The 13990-nt window shown below is 45.6% G+C and overlaps 1 protein-coding gene across 4 annotated transcripts in view; it reads right to left on the reverse strand.

The window, feature by feature from the left end:
• Positions 1-13990, reverse strand: part of drd4b (dopamine receptor D4b) — a 473608-nt gene that overhangs the window by 351743 nt on the left and 107875 nt on the right. The window lies entirely within an intron of this gene.

Genomic DNA, 13990 nt, shown 5'->3' on the forward strand with positions numbered 1-13990 from the left:
GCGTGACAGGTGCCTGAAATCACAATTACAAAACGTCAATCCTATTGACCGGCGACAGCCCATGACGTCATCAAGGTGCAACCAGGAAGTATAAAAGGGCGCCTTGCCAACATGACAGTATCTAAACGTCTGAAGGGACTGTTTGGCAGGCAAGCCTTGCGGCATGGCAAAGCGACGCAGCGTCTCGTTCCCTGTTCTCAGGGAACATAGGTTACATACGTAACCAGAGACGTTCCCTTTCGAAAGGGAACTCGCACTGCGTCAGCTGACGCTACGGGGAACGATATACCAACGCCGCCATGCAGAAAGGAGTGCATGCCCACTGGCCGTGACAACTGTCAGGACAAGCAAATTCAACTGAAAAGCCTGAACCACTCCCCTTCTGGTCACATTAGGCTGTCAGTGACAGCGCTCCCTACGGTCAAAGCCCAAGCTATTAACCTGAGAAGGAAACTTCGCATACTACATGAAGTCCTACCATGGCCGCTCGAAGGCCTGGAACCAGCCCGTTCGACAGAAGGGGTTCCTTTAAGGGAACGTGGCAGGGGGACCCGAGGGAACCCGCGCCAGTCACTATTCGGGAAGAATTCACCGAATGCCACCAGGGAGGCCTGACCTAGCGACCTCTCGGCCAACCCCTGTCTGCTTAAGTACAGAGCCTCTGGTACTTGCCTCCGGAGAGACATCCTGCTAGGGTACTGCAAAAAGGCAGTGTCCTCCACCAGCCGGACCTCAGAGACGGGTTATCCTGGAGAGCAGCGCTCAGCGAAGTGCTTTCTAACCCTTGCTAGCGAGGGGAGTTTAGCCACTCGATCCTAGGATCTACCAAGCACTTATTTTAAAACGTGCTCAGGAGGCCGAACAGGCCTACCTGCTGATCCTTGCTGGGAGGCCTCGATGGGCCTACAACCGACGGATCAGTGCCAAGCGGCTATCAGCTCACAGAAGACTCTCACTTGAGAGGAGCTCCCAAGCCTGCCTGGTAGGTAACCATGCTGTAGGCGATCTATGAGAGTCCCTTCCTGTAGGGACCGCATAGTAGCAGCGTCGTCTCGTCATGCTAGGGTATGAACACCGCCTTCAGGTGCTACCGGCTAGAAACCGACGCCTGATAGCAGGTGACCACCAGCTGTCAGCGTAAAGCCAGTTATGTGTTCCCTCCTAGGGAACTCGTCCCCCAGGGAGGCCAGAAGGGGCCTCCACCTGGTAACCTGTAGCGACTGCTTGCGTGTCCAAACCACGGAGCTCGTCCTCAGGGAGGCCTAGCAGGCCTACCACCTGACCGCAGTCGAGCTAGCCCTCGAGGTAGCTGGGAGAACAGGGACTCGCTCCGTCAGGGAGGCCTAGTGAGGCCTACCACCTGTTTAGTCGTTGGGCGTTCCTTCAGGGAGGCTTAGTTAGGCCTGCCACCTGACAATAGGTGCGCTAGATAGCTTTTCCACAGTGACTAGACTCATCTAGTAACTGCGAAACCGGAACATGCCCTTAGAGGAGGCCCGGTGAGGCCTACAATCCAATAGCGAATCCCCCAGGGAAGCCCGTGCTGCTTGCTACCTGTTAGCAACCCGTGCTACCGTGAAGTACCGAAACTGGGGACCGGGGAACGATCTCAGGGAGGCTCGCCGCCTACCACCTGATAGCAGAACGTGCTAGTCCTCCAGGGAGGCCTAGTGAGGCCTACTACCTGCTAGCACTCCGTGCTCACCGCCACAGAGACTGGGAACCGGGAACTCGCCCTCAGGGAGGCCGGGTGAGGCCTACTACCTACTAGCAGCTCGTGCTAGCCATCCAGTGACTGAGGCCCGGGACCAACCCCTCAGAGGAGGTCCAGTGAGCCTGCTTACCCCACAGCAGGCCCTTAGGGAGGCTTGGTAGCACCTACCACCTACTAGCAGCTCGTGCCAGCCGTCGAGGGACTACTGCTCAGGAATACCCCCTCGGGGGAGACCGGGCAAGGCTTGCTACTCACAGCAGGCTCTCAGGGAGGCCTGATGGGGCCTACCATCTGAGCCAAGGTAACCCAAAAACGGGAGCCTACCCCTCAGGGAGGCCTGGCAGGGCCTACCTCCAAATAGGAGGCCTGCAGGTTCTATGAACCCTGCCGCGGATAGAAGAAGGCTGGCTGCTGCACCCGGGCTGACGGTAGCTGTCTGCTGCTGACGAAGAACTAGACATCCAGTTATCACCTGGGGACTCATCCCCAAGGAGGCCAAAGAGGGCCTACTGGTTGACGAGGTTTCTGCTGAAGTTGACGTCGACGGAAAGAATCCTCGGGGGCCCACCTATGGGCCACGACGTCGAGACTCCCTTGTCCTGGAGTCCGCTGCCCAGACTGCCCAAGCTGGCTACTCACAACCAGCTGGCCTTCATATGCCCGCACCTGGGGCTGGCTCCATCCCAGAGGCTAAAGGGCCTCCGCGATAGCGCAGTCTCACAGGGCAGTGCCTACAGACATTAACCTAATCACATTGCCAACAGCAGTGTACTCAGCAAACAAACGCTTAGGAACCCTCTAAAGCGAGGGGAGTACAACTTACGTCACCTGCTTCAGAAGGTGGTGACCACATCAGCTCTGAAAGGCGGGGCACAGCAAAACTAAAGTCTTGGACGCACACAGCGAAAGACGCTCAGCCCGGCCCCACGACCACTGGCAAGGTCGCTATCCCTGCTGCAACACCTACACTGCATTACTAAATAACCCCAGAACGCAGAGAAGGGGGCGGGCCTTGGCCGGACTACTCTGTAATAAGAGGAGGCTGAATCAAGGATGCAGAAAAACATGCACTGTTCTTATACTTAAAGACAGGCCTAGGGCGACAAACCTGCTTTTAAAGGAAGCGCCCCCCATCCTTAGCAAAGCCTAGGCCAAGTGGTGCGGTGCTACACCTGCACTAGATCTACCCAGGGCTCAGGAAATAAATATTATCACCCCTTACATAAACAACGGGGCCCCAAAACCCATTTAAAAGCCCAACAGGGCTGGGCGCAGATCTCACTACAGCTCACGCATTAGTGCTTAACCCGGTCGTAATGCTACTTTATACTTAAAGCTAGGAAAACAAACAACTCGCCCCCGCGCGCCACAAGCCCGCGAGCAAGGGCGGCAATACAAACACTCACATAAGTGATAGAGATAACACGGAGAGGCGGTAGATCTCTACTAGCTAAAGTATAGCATTATGCACAAACATATAATGTTGCAAAGAAGATCGTTCTTAGCTTACTCACGGGGAGCTGCAGGCCCTGCGATGTCCAGCGATGTTCCATAATCCCCCGAGCCCTCTCAGGAGAGCGAAAAACGGAGTCCTGAAAACATTAGTAGAAAATGTTTCACCCTTCTCGAGGGGGACTCAGTGTCGATGGCCGCCCAGAGGCGAGATAGTTCGCAAACGTCTCGTCCACGGGCGGCAACGACACATATCCAGCCTCAGCCAATCCCTCGACATCAGCGAAGTTAGCTCGCTGATGCCGATGGATGCGGGCTGAATACGGCTTCTTCCATCCCTTCGAGATCTGTTGATGGAGATCCGGAAGAAATGGAAGACTCCCGGGAGCTGGGTGGTCATGAGCGGAGAGAAACCGGTCATCCAAACGATTTGGACGCACGACCTCTCTCCTCGCGCGCTGCCACGGCAGCTGCAGTCTACCTGCAGCGCGCTCCATGACCTCCACCAGCTCCCCGTACATGGGACAGGATGGATGCGAGGTTTCAGCCTCAGCTGACTCACCAACCTCTTCATCCATCCTTTGCTCGGTTGGAAGAGCCGCAGACGAGGAGGAGGAGCTCAAATCCCGCTCCTCCTCCGATGTCTGCCCCTCGTGATCTGGATCGTCATCTGCGAGCACCACACCAGTCTCCAGACGACGAGCCAGATCCATCTGGGAACCCTAGGACTTCAGACGCCGCTCAGCCTCAGCTCGAGCGGGGCCGTCCCCAGATGCTGAATTCTCTCCCCTCGAGAAGAGAGCCAGACGAGAGCGGAGCGTCTTCAGGGGAAAACGCTCGCAGTTTGCACAGGAAGCTCCCTCGAGAACTTCCCGTGCATGCTCCTCACCCAGACAGTACACACAGAGTGTGTGTGTATCCTCAGGTGTAAGATACCTGGTACACGGGTCCACACATCTGCGGAAGTGGCGTTGTTTCTGGGCACACTTCATCTTTGATTGTACTTGACGCTTTGCGTGAAAATCGGCAAACAGTCCCTGAAGACGAAAAGATACTGTCATGTTGGCAAGGCGCCCTTTTATACTTCCTGGTTGCACCTTGATGACGTCATGGGCTGTCGCCGGTCAATAGGATTGACGTTTTGTAATTGTGATTTCAGGCACCTGTCACGCTGGAGGCGTTCCCCGTAGCGTCAGCTGACGCAGCGCGAGTTCCCTTTCGAAAGGGAACAACCTTGACCAAACAGTGAATAAAAACGGTAGAGAGTTAGTGCACCTTTGTCGAGCCTCGGGCCTGTACATCCTCAACGGCAGGATCAGAGGGGACTCTTTATCACTGACATGGACCCATCCTCCTTCAGTGCATTCACTGTCAAACAGCAAACTCCGCTTTCTGATCATAACCAAACTAACATTTATATCAAAACACACAATATACCAGAACAAAACAGGCTGGAAACCTGCAAAATGCATCAGGTCCAGCAGAGATACAGATGGGCTCAAGACAGTCCAGACAAATTTATTCAAGCCCTAAATTCGGAAGAACTAAAAAAGCTGATAAATACATTTATTACTACAAAATTCGAAACAACTAAAGATGGTGTTAATTCGGCTACAAATGAAATCAATTACATATTTAAAAAAGCAGCATATAAAAGTGAATTGAAAAAGAAAGGCAAAAAATATACTAAAAAAACACAAAAAGATGAAAAATGGTTCGACTCAGACTGCAGAACATTAAGAAAACAACTTAGAAAATTATCAAATCTGAAACATAAAGAACCCAACAACACAGACATAAGATCTGAATACGTTTCAAAACTAAAACAATACAAAGACACAATTAGAGTGAGAAAGCAACACCATCTGACCAAAAGTTTACAGGAAATAGAACACTCAATCAACAATAATCAGTTCTGGGATATGTGGAATAATCTGAGCACAACTAAACCACAAGACCTACCAATACAAGATGGAGATATCTGGACAAAGCATTTTGGAAAATTATATAAAGAAATCCCACCAAAACAACTCAATGACTATTATAATCTGATAATCTACAAATTTATGAAGAAAGAATTAAAAATAATCAAAATTCACTTGACTTCCCAATTACACACGAAGAATTGACAAACAAACTCAAAAGCCAAAAAAGTAAGAAATCTTGTGGTCCTGACAGCATCCTGGGTGAAATGCTGAAGCACAGCACACCTGAGCTGCAGGCGGCTGTGCTCAAACTATTCAACATTGTACTTAGTTCAGGCTGTTTTCCTGACATCTGGAGCCAAGGACTTATAACCCCAATCCACAAAAGTGGAAATAAATTGGACCCTAATAATTTCAGAGGCATTTGTGTGAGCAGTAATCTGGGGAAGGTAATTCGCAGTATTTTAAACAATAGAATTGTAAACTTCCTTAACGAGCACAATGTCCTGAGTCCGAGTCAGATTGGCTTTCTTCCAAATCACAGAACTACTGACCACATTTACACCCTACACACCCTAAATAATAAACACGTAAAACAGACCAAAAATGGAAAAATATTTGCATGCTTTGTCGATTTCAAAAAAGCATTTGATTCTATTTGGCACAACGGATTATACTACAAACTTTTACAAAGCGGTGTAGGGGGTAAAGTTTATGACATCATAAAATCAATGTATTCGAACAACAAATGTCCAATACGAATTGGCAACAAACATACAGAATTCTTCACTCAAAAGAGAGGAGTGCGGCAGGGCTGTAGCCTGAGTCCAACGCTGTTCAACATTTACATTAATGAACTAGCGGTGCAGCGGGAACAGTCGACAGGCCCTGGACTCACTCTAGGAGACAAACACATCAAGCTCCTATCTATCTATCTAATATTGCCAAAGCTATGAATATATGAACATAAATAATAATACCTACATGAACATTAATAAACATCAAAATAATTGAGGAAAATATTACAACATAACTTTATATTACAACATAATATTACAAAAAATGTATACCACAGTGTTTAAACATGTACTGAGGGTCACTGTGGTGGACAGTAGGGAAACACACTGAGGTCAGACGCAATACACACATTACACACACATTTACCTGTCTATCTGTCTTCCTGTCTGTCTGTACATCTGTCTGTCTGTCTACCTGTCTGTCTGTCTTTATGTCTGTCTGTCTATACATATGTCTGTCTGCCTTTCTGTCTGTCTATACATCTGTCTGCCTTTCTGTCTGTCTGTCTGTCTGTCAATACATATGTCTGTCTGCCTTTCTGTCTGTGTATACGTCTGTCTGTCTGTCTGCCTGCCTTTCTGTCTGTCTATATGTCTGCCTTTCTGTTGTCTGTCTATATGTCTGTCTGTCTAGCTGTCTATACGTCTGTCTGCCTTTCTGTCTGTCTGTCTGTCTGTCTGTCTATACGTCTGTCTATACGTCTGTCTGTCTGCCTTTATGTCTATATGGCTGTCTGTCTATACATCTGTCTGTCTGCCTTTCTGTCTATATGTCTGTCTGTCTGTCTATACATATGTCTGTCTGCCTTTCTGTCTGTCTATACGTCTGTCTGTCTTTCTGCCTGCCTTTCTGTCTGTTTATATGTCTGCCTTTCTGTCTGTCTGTCTGTCTGTCTATACGTCTGTCTATACGTCTGTCTGTCTGTCTGCCTTTCTGTCTGTCTGTCTGTCTGTCTATATGTCTGTCTGTCTATTCGCCTGTCTGTCTGCCTTTCTGTCTATATGGCTGTCTGTCTGTCTATACGTCTGTCTGTCTGTCTGTCTGTCTGTCTGCCTTTCTGTCTATATGTCTGTCTGTCTGTCTGTCTGTCTATATATATGTCTGTCTGTCTCTCTGCCTTTCTGTCTGTCTATACGTCTGTCTGTCTGTCTGTCTGTCTGTCTGTCTGTCTGCCTCTCTGTCTATCTATTCGTCTGTCTGTCTGTCTGTCTGCCTGCCTTTCTGTCTGTCTATACGTCTGTCAATCTATCTGTCTGTCTAGCTGTCTGTCTGTCTATCTATCTGTGTGTCTGTCTGTACGTCTGTCTGTCTATCTGTCTGTCCATCTGTCTGTCTGTCTATCTATCGTCTGTCTGTCTGTCTGTCTGTCTGTCTGTCTATCTATCTGTCTGTCTGTCTATATGTCTGTCTGTCTATCTATACATGTCTGTCTGTCTATATGTCTGTCTGTCTATCTATACATGTCTGTCTGTCTATACGTCTGTCTGTCTATCTATATGTCTGTCTGTCTATACGTCTGTCTGTCTATACACTCACCTAAAGGATTATTAGGAACACACACTAATACTGTGTTTGACCCCCTTTCGCCTTCAGAACTGCCTTAATTCTACGTGGCATTGACTCAACAAGGTGCTGAAAGCATTCTTTAGAAATGTTGGCCCATATTGATAGGAGAGCATCTTGCAGTTGATGGAGATTTGTGGGATGCACATCCAGGGCACGAAGCTCCCGTTCCACCACATCCCAAAGATGCTCTATTGGGTTGAGATCTGGTGACTGTGGGGGCCATTTTAGTCCAGTGAACTCATTGTCATGTTCAAGAAACCAATTTGAAATGATTGGAGCTTTGTGACGGTGCATTATCCTGCTGGAAGTAGCCATCAGAGGATGGAGACATGGTGGTCATAAAGGGATGGACATGGTCAGAAACAATGCTCAGGTAGGCCGTGGCATTTAAACGATGCCCAATTGGCCCTAAGGGGCCTAAAGTGTGCCAAGAAAACATCCCCCACACCATTACACCACCACCACCAGCCTGCACAGTGGTAACAAGGCATGATGGATCCATGTTCTCATTCTGTTTACGCCAAATTCTGACTCTACCATCTGAATGTCTCAACAGAAATCCAGACTCATCAGACCAGGCAACATTTTTCCAGTCTTCAACTGTCCAATTTTGGTGAGCTGGTGCAAATTGTCGCCTCTTTTTCCTATTTGTAGTGGAGATGAGTGGTACCCGGTGGGGTCTTCTGCTGTTGTAGCCCATCCGCCTCAAGGTTGTGTGTGTTGTGGCTTCACAAATGCTTTGCTGCAGACCTCGGTTGTAACGAGTGGTTATTTCAGTCAAAGTTGCTCTTCTATCAGCTTGAATCAGTCGGCCCATTCTCCTCTGACCTCTAGCATCAACAAGGCATTTTCGCCCACAGGACTGCCGCATACTGGATGTTTTTCCCTTTTCACACCATTCTTTGTAAACCCTAGAAATGGTTGTGCGTGAAAATCCCAGTAACTGAGCAGATTGTGAAATACTCAGACCGGCCCGTCTGGCACCAACAACCATGCCACGCTCAAAATGTCTTAAATCACCTTTCTTTCCCATTCTGACATTCAGTGTGGAGTTCAGGAGATTGTCTTGACCAGGACCACACCCCTAAATGCATTGAAGCAACTGCCATGTGATTGGTTGATTAGATAATAGCATTAATGAGAAATTGAACAGGTTTTCGTTTAGGTGAGTGTCTGTCTGTCTGTCTATCTATCTATACATATGTCTGTCTATACGTCTGTCTGTCTGTCTGTCTGTCTATACATATGTCTGTCTATACGTCTGTCTGTCTGTCTATACGTCTGTCTGTCTGTCTGTCTGTCTCTCTATACATATGTCTGTCTATACGTCTGTCTGTCTGTCTATACGTCTGTCTGTCTGTCTGTCTGTCTGTCTATCATCTGTCTGTCTGTCTGTCTGTCTGTCTGTCTGTCTGTCTGTCTGTCTGTCTGTCTGTCTGTCTGTCTATCTATCTATCTATCTATCTATTTATCTATCTGTCTGTCTGTCTGTCTGTCTATACGTCTGTCTGTCTGTCTGTCTATACATATGTCTGTCTATACGTCTGTCTGTCTGTCTGTCTATACATATGTCTGTCTATACGTCTGTCTGTCTATATGTCTGTCTGTCTGTCATCTGTCTGTCTATCTATCTATCTATTTATCTATCTATCTATCTATCTGTCTGTCTGTCTATACGTCTGTCTGTCTGTCTGTCTGTTTGTCTGTCTGTCTATCTACGCCAAAAATTTACTGGATTCGAGGAGTTTCTGTGGTCCTAATAAAAAAGTAACAAATCCTTACCTCGCACGTCAATTTGACCTCCTTAAGAATAAATGAAAAATGCGAGGAATTCTTCAGTATACATAGAAAAACGTTAAAAAAATGCTCAAGATTAAAACTAAAAATGATTAAACTTTACCAACAGTTACATGTTACAATTACAATACATGTGTATCTGAATACATTCTGAATTATATTATACATTCTTTTATGTATTTTATTGCGACTATGTAAACTCACAATTGTGAGATAAAAAGTTGCAATTATCTTTTAAAGGTCCCATGGCATGGCATTTTTCTATTATTTTATAATGTTTCCTGAGGTGTACTTATATTGTTAGTATGATTTTTACATCATAAAATGTCATAATTTAGAAATAAAAGGCATTTTTTTCTATTCTGCTGTTTGCCCTGTGGCTGAATGCCCTGTTACAAGAGGCGTGTCTGCTGTGAGACTTCAGTAAAAACGCCCACTGTTGTGATTGGCTGACATCTTTGCATTTGAAATGAGCGGAGGGGGCGTGGTTTAACGAGGTCTACGAGGCACGAGCAGGCACGAGCTGCTGCCAGAGAGACGGATGAACCGGAGTTCACTTCACATCAGTTCTGTCAGTCTCAGATCAGTGAACTGTTGTAGTTACTAGAATATACTTCAGGTTATTAGTCTATTTCTAGTCGGAGGGGCTGTCACTCATGCCAGAAAGTTAGTAACTTTAGTCAATTATGGATCAGCGCTGACTGGAGACGCGAACCATTTAGAACGATTCAGTCCGATTTGGTGAACTGGTTCGGTTCACTAAAAATAACCGGTTCAAAAGAATGATCGTTCGCGAACCGGACATCACTAACGTACTAGAGACGGAGCTCAGCGATTGCTAACAAAGTTATTTATAGTAACTACTGAGTTATGAGAACGCTGTCAGTCAGCGCGAGTTTATTGTGTTTGTATCTGAGAGTTCTGAATAAACACGAGTCCCAGTCATGCAGAGTCCGTCTTCATCATTACCAATTTTGTAACACATGCAAAGTACCATTACAGCTGTCGAGATGAACGAGTTACGAGTAAGTGTTGATAATAGCATTATTTTTAGATATGTTCCTATCATATGAAAAGCGTCAGTGACGCGCATTGAGTACACAGCGCAAACAAAGACACAACAGCAGTAATCGAATGTAATCCAGTTTATTGTGGGGAAAGCTGGCTAGCCTAGCCGGATACCCTCACGCTTACCTCCCTTCTGCTTAATCTCACGCCACGTTTGGCTCCTCCGCTGTGGGCCAGATGCAGTACTGGGGGTCGGGGATGTTGAAGGCCGGGCCAGTGCAGCCCGAGCTTCGGCGTGCGTGAGGTTTATCTCTAAAGATGTTACTCTGCTGATGTTGAGCAGAAATGACTGTATGCACATTCTAGAACAGATAGACGCAACGAGGACGTACAAAAACACTGACTCACAAGACACGAAAACACCGTTCTGTCGGGAGAGAGAGAAGCCGCATTGTGTGCACGAATAATAAATAATTAGCTACACATAAGAAATCACTGATCACAGATCAGAAGGAACTGAAAAAAGACTTCTGTTTTCATTTGTACATCCAAACACTGAGAAACTGCCAGCATTCATTCGTTCACAAGCCATGATCTCTCGAGCGTTTGCATGGGTGTGCCAGATTCTCTGGGCAGAGGAAAGGGAGGAAACCGTTCCTGCTTGGACGTCAAACCAGGAGACTTCAGGATTGGCTCGTCTGGCCTGTCATTTTTTCAAAGGCAGAGAAAGACAGCCAGAACTCGGGTTTACACCGATCAACATTTCTATCCACTTGGGGACAATATTCAGGCTAGGGGAACTCATATTAATGTTGAAAAACCTCATAAAATGAAAATTTCATGCCATGGGACCTTTAAAATGTTTAATTCTGGGATGGAAACAAGCTTCCATAGTGTGTGACTCCAGCATATAGGGTTGAATTATTGCCGTTGTGTAGCGTTTGCTACAGTAGAGCGAGTGGATCAGGTAATCCGAGTGAGTGGGGGCGGGGCTAATCTGCATATTCATGAGCCAGCGCATACTAAATGAAGCATTACATTCGAGCTGTTTTCACAGGAAAAACACGTTTAAATATGTAATTTTGATGATCAAAGTTGAGTTATAAGGGATAAAAGGATTGCCTGCAGAGGGACTTCAACTAATGTGGAACTTTTCATGCATATTTAGTGTCTTTTTGGTGGGATTGGTAAACAAAACCTTCTGATTGTGTTCTTTTGCATCTTTGAAAACCACAAGCCACAGCATAACCTCAAACATTTTATTAATTTTTCCACATAACTTGGAAACATTCTTATAAATCATTGCGTAAGAAAGGTATATCTATCTATCTATCTATCTATCTATCTATCTATCTATCTATCTATCTATCTATCTATCTATCTATCTATCTATCTATCTATCTATCTATCTATCTATCTATCTATCTATCTATCTATCTATCTATCTATCTATCTATCTATCTATCTATCTATCTATCTATCGATCGATATGTCTGTCTGTCTGTCTATACATCTGTCTGTCTCTGTCTATCTATATGACTGTCTGTCTGTCTGTCTGTCTGTCTGTCTGTCTGTCTGTCTGTCTATCTATCTATCTATCTATCTATCTATCTATCTATCTATCTATCTATCTATCTATCTATCTGTCTGTCTGTCTGACTGTCTGTCTGTCTGTCTGTCTGTCTGTCTGTCTGTCTGTCTGTCTGTCTGTCTGTCTGTCTATCTATCTATCTATCTATCTATCTATCTATCTATCTGTCTGTCTGTCTGTCTGTCTGTCTGTCTGTCTGTCTGTCTGTCTGTCTGTCTGTCTGTCTGTCTGTCTGCCTGCCTGCCTGCCTGCCTGCCTGCCTGCCTGCCTGCCTCTCTATCTATCTATCTATCTATCTATCTATCTATCTATCTATCTATCTATCTATCTATCTATCTATCTATCTATCTATCTATCTATCTATCTATCTATCTATCTATCTATCTATCTATCTATCTATCTATCTATCTATCTATCTATCTATCTATCTATCTGTCTGTCTGTCTGTCTGTCTGTCTGTCTGTCTGTCTGCCTGCCTGCCTGCCTGCCTGCCTGCCTCTCTATCTATCTATCTATATGTCTGTCTGTCTATATCTCTGTCTATCTGTCTGTCTGTCTTTCTATATGTCTGTCTGTCTATCTACCTATCTATATGTCTGTCTATACCTGTCTGTCTGTCTATCTATTTGACTATCTGTCTGTCTGTCTGTCTGTCTGTCTGTCTGTCTGTCTATCTATCTATCTATCTATCTAAATGTCGGTCTGTCTATCTGTCTATACGTCTGTCTGTCTGTCTAAACATCTGTCTGTCTGTCTATCTATCTATGGGCCCTATTTTAACGATCTGAAACGCAAGTGTCAAAGCGCGAAGCGCAAGTAACTTTGTGGGCGGGTCTCGGTGCTGTTGCTATTTTCCCGGCGGGATAAATGGCTCTTGCGCCCGGCGCAAATCTAAAATGGGTTGGTCTGAAGTAGCTTCATTATTCATAGGTGTGGTTTGGGCGTAACGTGAATAAACGAATCAGAGCGTCATCCAACATTCCCTTTAAAAGCAGGTGCGCAAGTTCCATTATGGATTGCTATTATTATGGCGTATTTACCAGGCGCACGCCAGGAGCGGTTCACAGCCGAGGAGACTGATGTGCTTGTAAGAGCAGTGAAAGACAGAGAAGTTGTGTTGTATGGGGATGGGAGAAACCCACCCAAAATAGCGTCGGTTAAACAGGCGTGGGAGGAAATAGCCACAATTGTTTCATCAGCTGGCATCCCCAGGACGTCGCACCAGTGCCACAAGCGCTACAATGACATCAGAAGACGGGGAAAGTCCAAGCTTGCCAGCATCAATCGTGCACGCCGTGTAACGGGAGGCGGATCTGCCTCTTTTTTTTTTTTTTTTTTTTTTTTTTTTATATTTTAATCTTTATATTTTTATTTTTATCTTATTTCCTATTTTTATCTTTTACTTGATTTATTTATAATTCTACTTATGTTAATACTTTTTATTCTAATTTTATTCTATTTCTATTTTAATTTCTTGTAACTGTTATTTGCACTGTCCATGGAGCGGACCTGTTTACATTTCACTGCCAGTTGTATATTGTGTATATAACTGTGTATGTGACAAATAAATAAAACTCTTGAACTCTTGCCTCTACTCAGGACCTGACGCCAGCAGAGGACATCGCTGCGTCCACCCTCACCCATTTTTTTTCCTGGTTCTTGACGGACAAACCAATTTGTTAGATGTCCTTATATACATATATGTCTTGCCAGAAGTTGCCACTATTGGGCAAACAGGTCTTATCCTTAATTATTAGACTACAATTAGCCTGAATCATTTGTAAGCTAGATTTATGCCTATTTTTTCACATCTTCGTGGCACACCACAATGATTTCCGTCATCTCATGTGTTAATATTTTTTAGTGTAACAATTTATGATTTGCAAAAATAACTGTTGCATCTGTGTAGATTACATGAGCAAAGTGTATGCGCGTTGTGCACGCTATACATTATGGTCAAGCATGCGCCCTTAAAATAGCATAATGAACAACGCGCAACGCACCACTGACTTTAGACTAGGTTTTTTCTGGTCAGTGGCGCAATTGTTTAATGGAACAGCAAAATAGCACCAGGGATTGTTTGCGCCGGAACACGCCTCCTTTTTTGCGCTGAACCGCCCAGGGAGCGCAAGTGCATTC

This window comes from Gobio gobio (genome assembly GCF_949357685.1).
Source record: "Gobio gobio genome assembly, chromosome: 2".
NCBI classification, from domain to species: domain Eukaryota; kingdom Metazoa; phylum Chordata; class Actinopteri; order Cypriniformes; family Gobionidae; genus Gobio; species Gobio gobio.